Source organism: Odocoileus virginianus, chromosome 17, assembly GCF_023699985.2.
Source record: "Odocoileus virginianus isolate 20LAN1187 ecotype Illinois chromosome 17, Ovbor_1.2, whole genome shotgun sequence".
NCBI lineage: Eukaryota > Metazoa > Chordata > Mammalia > Artiodactyla > Cervidae > Odocoileus > Odocoileus virginianus.
The window spans coordinates 34,157,722-34,166,845 of record NC_069690.1 but is presented as its reverse complement, the minus strand read 5'-3'; the positions used below and the strand labels follow the sequence as shown (position 1 = coordinate 34,166,845).

The window sequence follows — 9,124 nt, the reverse complement described above, 5'->3', positions numbered from 1 at the left end:
CATCAGGGAAGCCCAGTCAACATCTTACATAGCTTAATTCCCCAGAGCAAGCATCCTAAGAGAGCCAGAAGAAAGCTGTGTGACGTTATCTGATCCAGTCTTGGAATCAGGCAGTGTCACTTCCACTGTATTCTAGGGGCTATAAGTGAGGCACTGAGGAAAGCCTAGAATCCAGGGGAAGAGACAGGGATCCACTTTCTAAAGAGAAGAGTTTTGAAGAATTTGCAGACATGCTTTAAATCCTCCATCACCCTTAACACATTTGTTGGATGGGTGGTTGGGTGGATGGAAATTGCTCCCCGCCTAATCTGCCCTATGGGCACTTGGTTCTTTCTTTCCTGCTTCCTTCTCCTGCCCCACCGTGACCCCAGCTATTTGAGAATTGGCAAGGCAGAGCAGCTGGTGGTGGAAGAACCAACAGGCTAACAACCCACAGCCTGCTGTCGGCTGCTAGGAAATGGTGGGGTCAGTCCCTGTCAAGTCCTGGACTTCAGTTTCCCTGTTCAGATAACAAAGTGCTAGGCCACATCTCTTTAAGACTCTCTCCTCTAACTCTGAGTACATTCAGACCTTCCTTCTTGCTTTCTGAGAAGGTAGCTGGAGGTGGAGTCCAAACTCCATCTGCAAGGCTGCTCCCAGCCTTTATGGTCTTTGAGGATTTGCTTCTAAATGACACAAGCACACACAATACATTCTGGTGTGAGAAATACAAATAGTACAGAAGTATATAGAGTAAAATATGAACTTCCCTCTGACCTCTCTTTAGGCTCTGCCTCTTTTCAAAGGAGACCAGCCCCATGAGGCCACCCTCGTGGCCCCTTTAATAGCATCTGCTTTTCTGAACATTGTAGATGCAGGGATAGCTTTGCTGGGGATTTGTGGTTTTCTTTTTCTTTTAACATAAATGAGACCACACTGTCCACGTTGTTCTGCAACTTACCCTTCTTCACTTAATGCTGTATCTCTAACATGTCTGAATAGGAATCACCCCCAAGTCTTTCGCTGTGCTCTAGTGTATGCCACAGCACCGAACACTCCGCGTGGTTCATTTGCCCATTCTCCTTATTGTCAAACATGGGTAGATTCCAGTTTTCCATTATTCCATGCAGTCTTGGATGTTCCCAAGCTGTGTTCAGCGCCCCCCGGGCTTAGAAGGTGGCACCACACTGCATCTCTGCCCAGTGACATGGAAAAGCTCTCTCCAGGCAAACCCAGTTCAAATTCTGAGTGCAAGTCCCGAACCGTGTGGCCTGGGACGCCTCACTTAGGTTCTCTGAAAACTGGCAGAGGAGCCAGTGAATACAGCCCCCACCTCCTCCAGGCAGGCAGGCGCAGAGGCAGGAAGGCCAGTCCGCGGGCTGCTGCTCTCCCCAGCCGGGTTCTGGTGTGGTTATGTAACTGGACGGCTAATGCTGCTTTCATGGTCGGTAGAACCCAAATTAAAAGAGGAAATTATTCTCCGGATGCTCAATTCGCCTAATCCCCATCTGTCTCTCCCCTGGCCCCCCACACTCGCCGAGCGCTGGCATCTAAGGGTCTTGAACGTGCTCCAGATTTCTAATTTAGTTTGCTTATGCAACCAAAAATATTATGGCCGCGTTTCCTGGGGGTGACTAAGTCTGTATTCTGGGCTCCAGGCACGCTAAAAACGGCAGCGCCAGGGCCCCACGCTGCTCGCGCGCTCACCACGCGCCGGCTTTTTTTGGTTTCTCCGAGGCGCAAGCAGCTCTGCGCCGGTGGGGGCCGCAGGGGCTAGAGGCCACCGGACCTGGGGAACGCGGACGGCCGGGACTCCCGGGAGGAAAGAGTGCATCTCCACCAGGGCCAGTCTGGGGTGGCGGCAGACGCGCGGCGCCGGAGGAGTTGGAGGGCGGGCGTTCTGGTCTCTGAACCTGGGGTCCTCTCAGAACCTCACCTTCCTTCCTCTCAGAACCTCACCTTCCTTCCTTTTCTTTCCTTCTCCTGCTCTGATTCCTCTGGGCCAGGCGCAGGAATCCATCTTTTCCGTGTGTACTCTCACCCAGAGATTTGTGGAAAGGTTTTTGCTGCACCATTCTTGACTCTGAAATAGCGAAAAATTGGAGACAGCACTTCTATCAATGGAGATCCATCTAGTAAATAAGGGGAACTTCAACACTCTGGGGTCAGTGCAGCTGATAACAAATAATGGGTTGATCAAGATGGCTTGACGTGGATTTGATTAAATTAAAATTTTAAAAAGGTCAAATCACAGAAAATAGAGTAGAATTCTACTTTGTTTTTCAAAAAACCATCAGTGTGAACTTGGAAGGCGACACTGAACTGTAGGGGGTCACCTCTGGCATGCAAACTGAGATTGGGGGTCGGGGAGGGTGAAAGAGTCTCAGGTTTTATCCTACTTCTGCAATTTTTTTTTTTTTTTTTGAAACATACAAAGAGACTATATTTGTATATTACTTGCACACTTTGCTTTCAGTGTTACAGGGGAGCTGGCGAGAAGAGCAGGGAGCTTCCCTGACTCTGTCCTAGTCTCTGGAACCAGTGGTCAGATCAGGAGTGGGACTGGCAGGAAGGTATCTGCTCTCTACCTGCTCCTGACTGGGTGTCAAGATGCAGGACCACCCAGTGGTGGTCTTGCTGCCAGACTTCTTGGAGTTGTGGACTGGATGGGCACCTGGCCTGGCAGGGCAAATACTGAGGGGCAGAGCACCGTACCTGGAATCAGAAACTCGGCTTCTAGTCCTGGAGGACTGGGCTGAAGGCTGGTCTTCCTTCTGCCCACTGCTTTAGCATCCTCTGCCCTGATGGCCAGACCAGGGCTGGGTGAGAAGGTGTGGCAACCTGGCCACCAGCTCTGAGGCCCGAGGCCAAATGTGAGACCTCAGCCACTTCTTGGGGCAAGACCAGGACTCCCTGAGGCCCCAGATGCAGAGCGCAGGATGTGTTTCCCAAGCCTTTGACAGGCCCAGTCTGTGTCCACACAGTACCAATCGGTCGGACAGTGGAGGCGTCTACACTGTCACTGGAGAAGAAGCAAGGCAGCTGCCCACACAAAACAAGGCGTCCCTACAGCATGCTGCACACATCCCCAGCGTGCACTCATCATTCCAAGCCAGGAAGCCCACGGTGGGACTGACACTCAAGTGTTTTCACTTCACGACTTCTTGAGGCCTTTAGTCGCTCAGGCACATGGAGACTCTCCATGAGATACACTGAATGCAGCTTTTACCAAAAACAGGTGACTCAGGGGCGCTTTCCTTCCTGAGCCTCTCAGGGGTCCAGAGTGCTGCAAACCGGTGAGCTCCGCTTCACTCAGTGAAGGCAAGAGATGGATGGAGGTGAATGGAACTGGCACAGTTTGGAGAAACTTCAGATGAAGATGTCGGGGGGAGAAAGGGGCGCCTCATCTGTGAGAGAGAAAAACAAACAGTCCTGCTAATGTCTGCCAGGGCAGGTGTGGGGGACCAAGTTTAATCTCGTCTCAGAGCTTGACCCCTGCACATGCACATCACAAACATGAACTCGGACAGAAGGCATGCAGCGCTCAGCTCCTCACAACGTGAGCACATCCACTCGTGCACACTCCCACGTACGCCCTCATGAGAGGCACACCACTCGTGAGAAGAACACAGATCCATGTACATTCCCAGTACACACCCACACAAACCCTCGTGCCCAGGCAAACCCACTGGTGCTCACGCCTAAGAAGGCAAGCACACAAGACACCCAAGCACAAATAGAGGCACACATGTCCACACACATGCTAGCAGCCATGCATGTCCACACACATGCTAGCAGCCATGCATGTGCACACACATGCAGGCGAACACAGATGCTGGCCTACTGGAGCCGCTCAGGCAGGCACACTCTGAGGACACACTTGCATCGGCAAACCCTCATACTCATGGTGGTTTTTAAGGCCATAACAGGCTCCCTTCTTGTAAGTGCAGCCAGCGGGGATAGAGTGAAATTGCGGTTTAGAGGGAAGCCGAAGGACTCCTGAAACACATTTAGCAAAGCACAGAGGCATATGTCCTTGAGTATTTTTATCTTTAGCACTCTTATATGTCTAGCAAAGTCTGGGTGGCTCAGTATTGCTGCCAGGAAGGAGGACAAGTGGCATATGGCCTCTAGGTGCAGAGAAAGGATACCCCTTGTTCCCTGTTACCCTCTCGCCCCCCCCCCCACACACACCATAGTGTTTCCTCCCCCAACTGACTGGGTTTCCCAGAAGCGTGCCCAGGCCACCCTCTTCCCACCAGGAAAACAGCCAGCGGGGCAGGTTCCTCAGCCCCCACCCAGGTGCCTGGAGAGCAGGTCTGCCAGCCCCATGCCCACCCCTCAGGAGCTCAGCTGTCCAGAGCACTTGAGGCTGTAACCATCAGCCTTGGGCATGGGCTGAGGCTGATTGTGGGAGGCCTGGCTTCAGTTCTCCCAAATGTATACATGTATAGTGTTTTCCACTATTCCTGAGCTGGCAAAAGTTCTGGGCATGAGCCTCAGCCCTCTGGTTGGTCGCAGACAAGCCGGTGGATTTTGGAAGCTATTTAGTCCTTGGGTTCTGACGTGCCCAGTTTACCATCAAACAGCATCTAGTGCCCACAGATCTGATGTCAGAGGGCAGCCCTGGCACAGCTCCATCCTTCCTGCCCACATGAGCATGGTGGAGCCAACAGAAAGAGGAGCCCCAAAGACTTGCCTTGTGAATCACAGCCATTTGCTTCATGCTAGGCCTGCAAACATCAGCACCTTCTAAAACATGATGCTGTAAAAGAAAAATAGCAAGGAAAAGTAATCAGGAGCTATCAGGTGAAGGTAGCAGACAAGCAAACCATTATGACATTGTGTTTATTTTAAACAATACTAAGTGTATTTAGGCAGAGAAAAAACTGGAAAAACTAACTGATTATATTTAGAAATTTATCATTCAGCAAATACTTGTTGAACACCTAGTATTTGTATTTGTCAGATTGCTCGAGGTTCTGGGATTATAATAGTGAAGTAACAAAACCCTTAGGGATCTTAGATTCTTGAGAGTTAACAGACAATAACAAATACCTAAGCTCAACCTGTACTGTGTCAAATGTTGATAAGTGTGATGGGAAGAGGACAAAGAGGAGAGATACAGGGAACTGGAGAGCTGTAATTTTTTTTTTGTTAATGTGGACCATTTAAAAAATCTTTATTTAATTTGTTACAATACTGCTTCTGTTTTATCTTTTGGGGGGTTTTGCCCACGAGGCATATGGGATCTTTGCTCCCTGCCAAGGAATTGAACCCACATCTCCTACATTGGAAAGCAAAGTCTTAACCACTGGACTACCAGGGAAGTCCCAGGAGCTGTAATTATTAATAGATTTTTAGAGCAGTTTTAGATTTATAGAAAAATTAAGAGTACTGAGAGTTCCCCCAAATCCCATGTCCCATCCCGTACACAATTTCTCCTATTATTGATGTCTTAGATTCAGTTCAGTTCAGTCACTCAGTCATGTCTGACTGTGCAACTCCATGGACTGCAGCATGCCAGTCTTCCCCATTCATCACCAACTCACAGAACTTGCTCAAATTCATTTCCATCGAGTTGGTGATGCCATCCAACCATCTCATCTTCTGTTGTCTCTCTCTCCTCCTGCCTTCAGTCTTTCCCAACATCAGGGTCTTTTCCAGTGAGTCAGGTCTTCACATCAGGTGGCCAAAGTATTGGAGCTTCAGCCTCAGCATCATTCCTTCCAAAGAATATTCAGGACTATTTCCCTTTAGGATGGACTGGTTGATCTTTTTGCAGTCTAAGGGACTCTCAAGAGTCTTCTCCAACACCACAATTCAAAAGCATCAGTTCTTTGGCACTCAGATTTCTTTATAGTCCAACTCTCACATCTGTACATGACTACTGGAAAAACCATAGCTTTGACTAGATGGGCCTTTGTCAGCAAAGTAATGTCTCTGCTTTTTAACATGCTGTCTAGGTTGTTCATAGCTTTTCTTCCAAGGACAAATTTCTTCCAATTAAGCATCTTTTAATTTCATGGCTGCAGTCACCATCTGCAGTGATTTTGAAGCCCAAGAAACGAAAGTCTGTCACTGTTTCCATTGTTTCCCCATCTATTTGCCATGAAGTGATGGGACCAGATGCCATAATCTTAGTTTTTTGAATGTTGAGTTTTAAATCAGCTTTTTCACTCTCCTCTTTCACTTTCATCAAGAGGCTCTTTAGTTCCTCTTCACTTTCTGCCATAAGGATGGTGTCCTCTGCATATCTGAGGTTATTGATGTTTCTCCCAGCAATCTTGATTCCAGCTTGTGCTTCATCCAGCCCAGCGTTTCTCATGATGTATTCTGCATATAAGTTAAATAAACAAGATGACAACACACACCCTTGACATACTCCTTTCCCAATTTGGAACCAATCTGTTCTTCTGTATCCAGTTCTAACTGTTGCTTCTTGACCTGCATACGGATTTCTCAGGCAGCAGGTAAGGTAGCCTGGTATTCCCATCTCTTTAAGAACTTTGCACAGATTTTTGTGATCCACACAATCAAAGGCTTTAGCATAGTCAATGAAGTAGAAGTAGATGTTTTTCTAGAATTCTCTTGGTTTTTTGATGATCCAACGGATGTTGGCAATTTGATCTCTGTTTCCTCTGCCTTTTCTAAATCTAGCTTGAACATCTGGAAGTTCTCAGTTCATGTACTGTTGAAGCCTATCTTGGAGAATTTTGAGCATTACTCTGCTAGCATGTGAGATGAGTACAATTGTGTGGTAGTTTGAACATTCTTTGGCATTGCCTTTCTTTGGGATTGGAATGAAAACTGACTTTTCCAGTCCTGTGGCCACTGCTGAGTTTTTCAAATTTGTTGGCATGTTGAGTGCAGCACTTTAACAGCATCATTTTTTAGGATTTGAAATAGCCCAGCTGGAATTCCATCACATCCACTAGCTTTGTTTGTAGTGCTGCCTCCTAAGGCCCACTTGACTTTGCACTCCAGGATGTCTGGCTCTAGGTGGGTGATCACACCATTGTAGTTAGATTTGATGTCTTAGATTAGAATGGTGCATTTGTAACAGTTGACTAATGAACCAATATTATTATTAACTAAAGTCTGTTGTTTATTCAGATTTCCATAGTTTACCTAATTTTCATTTTCTGCTCCAGGATCCCATCCAGGATGCCACATTTATACTTGTCTCCTTAGGCTTCTCTTGGCTGTGACAATTTCTTAGATTTTATTTGTTTTTGATGACCTTTATAAAACCAGGAAGTCCTCATCAGGTATATTGTGTTGGAATTTGCCTAATATTTTCTCATGATCAGACTGGAGCAATGGGTTTTCAGGAGCAAGATCACAGAGGTAAAGTGCCATTTTCATCACAGATCATCTCAAGGGTCATTTTATTAGCATGGTTTATGGCTCTTGATGTTGATCTTGATCACCTGGCTGAGGCAGTACTTGTTAGGTTTCTCTACTGGAAAGCTACTCTCACTTCCCTTCTTGAAGTGTGTGCTGCCCACATTTGGGTGAAAGTGATGCTCCCCTTCCCCCATTTAAGGTGCAGTATCAACATAAATTATTTGGAATTCTTCTGCCTGAGAGATTGATTTCTTTTCCCCCATTTATTGATTTACTCAACACATTTATAATGGACTCACAGATATTTATTTTACATTTGGGTTATAATCCAATAATATTTTCTTTTGTTGCTAAAATTGGGAGCTCTCTCACTGACTCTTGTGGCCCTTTGACATATCCCCATCAATTTTTTTTTTTTTTTTAGCACTGCCTTACTCTCTGGTACAAGATGCTCCAGACTCATCTTGTGTACTTCCTGCCCCAGTTCTGGAATCAGTCATCAGCCCAAAGTGGGGAGGGTGGGGGAGTGGGGAGGTGTGTGTGTATCTGGTCATGGAGTGGGCCACCACGGAGCTGGCCAGAGAAACTGCCTAGGGCATTCACAATGGCTCGTGGGGGTTGGCCCAGCACAGCCCAGTCCATGTCCTCTTCCTCCTCCCCCTGACTGCCACTTTCAGGTGCCAGGAGCAGGCCCAGACCACCGACTAAAGGGTCACCCTGAAGGTCATCTTGAAGGGCATTCACATGATAGACTCATACCTGAATTCTACCTTGGACTTCCTGGGAGGCAAGGACAGGCTCTGCCAGTATAAGTGCAATGATGGATCTAAGCCTTTTCCATGTTATGGATGTTAAACCCTCGCCTCTGCCTCCCACTGTTTGGTGTTCATGTTAATCTCAGCATCCGTTCCTTGAAAAAGTGCTGCAATCAACCTGGTGGGTGCCATGAGGCCTGCGGTAAACACAAAAATGACTGTGATGAGTTTCAGTGTTGCCCCTCCAAGATTTGCCGAGATGTGCAGAAAACACTAGGGCTAGGTCAGCATGTGCAGGCATGTGAAACCACCATGGAGCTCTTGCTTGACAATGTAAGCTTACGTATGGGCTGTAAGCTGTACTGGACAGCCAATGAGCCACATGTAGGTGTCACTAGGAAGAAAAAAGTGATCTTTAAAGAAGATGCTGACAGGTGGTCACAGCAAATGAGGACAGAAGAACATAACCTTTGACAAATAGCTCACATTTTTACAGTGTAAAGCTGCCTTATTTTTGTGAAAAGATTATTTTAAGACCTTATCTTGACATTAGAACTTCAAAAGAAAGAAACAAAGGCAGGTTATCTTCCTGGATGTTGATGCCTTAGTGTTCCATTTTGTCTTGAGCAAGGGGTGCATGTTAAAGGGAGAAATTTTTAAAAGAAAGAGTCTGACTCAATTTTCACAACTGTATTTACCAAAAAATGAAGCCAAATTCATTATAAGGTAGTAAAATTCGTTATAAGGTATGTTCAACATTACCTTATTTGGAAATATGGGGAAATCACTTAAGGAGTATGTTTGTTTACTATAAAATTTAAAATACACATTTATGCCCCTCCACAAAAAATCATTATATCAGGAATAGAATGAAGGGGATGAGCAGATACCATTATAAGAATCCAAAGAGCAATGACTTTGACTTAGATTGGGTGGAAGCAATGGAGGCGGGCTCAGGGGCTGAGATTCTGAGGCAGAGCTGATAGCACTTTCTGATAGACTGGATGTTGGGTGAGAGCTGGCAGCCTGATCATGTGGAA

At 46.7% G+C, this 9,124-nt stretch overlaps 1 long non-coding RNA gene and 1 pseudogene across 1 annotated transcript; one reads left to right on the top strand and one right to left on the bottom strand.

Annotated features, from left to right (window-relative positions):
• Positions 1 to 2,000: 2,000 nt before the first annotated feature.
• LOC139039096 (uncharacterized) lies at positions 2,001 to 3,687 on the bottom strand. Its single transcript, XR_011492269.1, has 2 exons — positions 2,695 to 3,687; positions 2,001 to 2,062 (listed from the first exon to the last, which is right to left on the bottom strand). It is a non-coding gene; the product is annotated as an uncharacterized lncRNA (long non-coding RNA).
• Positions 3,688 to 4,471: 784 nt separating this feature from the next.
• Positions 4,472 to 8,503, top strand: LOC110150938 (group XIIA secretory phospholipase A2 pseudogene; annotated as a pseudogene).
• Positions 8,504 to 9,124: the final 621 nt, after the last annotated feature.